This window comes from Triticum dicoccoides, chromosome 3A, assembly GCF_002162155.2.
Source record: "Triticum dicoccoides isolate Atlit2015 ecotype Zavitan chromosome 3A, WEW_v2.0, whole genome shotgun sequence".
In the NCBI taxonomy this organism is placed as follows: Eukaryota; Viridiplantae; Streptophyta; class Magnoliopsida; order Poales; family Poaceae; genus Triticum; species Triticum dicoccoides.
The window spans coordinates 217,441,380-217,441,935 of NC_041384.1; positions in this window are offsets into that span (position 1 = coordinate 217,441,380).

Sequence of the window (556 nt, forward strand, 5' to 3'; positions counted from 1 at the left end):
CCTCGCCGCGCCGCCGCCCCACGTCGCCGGAGGCCGCGCCGCACCGCCCGGGCCGCCTCGCCTCTCCACCCTCCTCCTTCCACGGATCCGCCGGCCGCCGTCGACGTCGTCAACTCCGGCGAGATCCGGCCAGTGAACCTCGTAATCCGCGCATGAACAGTGCCGGATCTCAGATCTAGATCCAAAACATGGGTTGACTTTTTCCCGAAACCCTAATCCATGTGCTCATGTTCATCATGCTATATCTCCGCATCCGTAGCTCCGTTTTTGGCATATAGCATATCAAATTGTTCGTCTCAGAGAGTACATCATTTCATTCCATTGCATCATTTTCATTTGAGTTCATCTTGATGCCCGAAATGCTGTTAGAAGAGGGCTACTTGAGATAATTGTCAGATCTGCTACTCCATTTGCATATTTGTCATTTTTGCCATGATTATTGTGTGCATGATATGCCCATGAGCTCTTCATATGTTTTGTTAAGGGTTTTGCCATCTTTCCAGAGGTGCAACCCATGTATTTTTGTGATGTGTGTGGTGACTAGCACAAGCTTGCA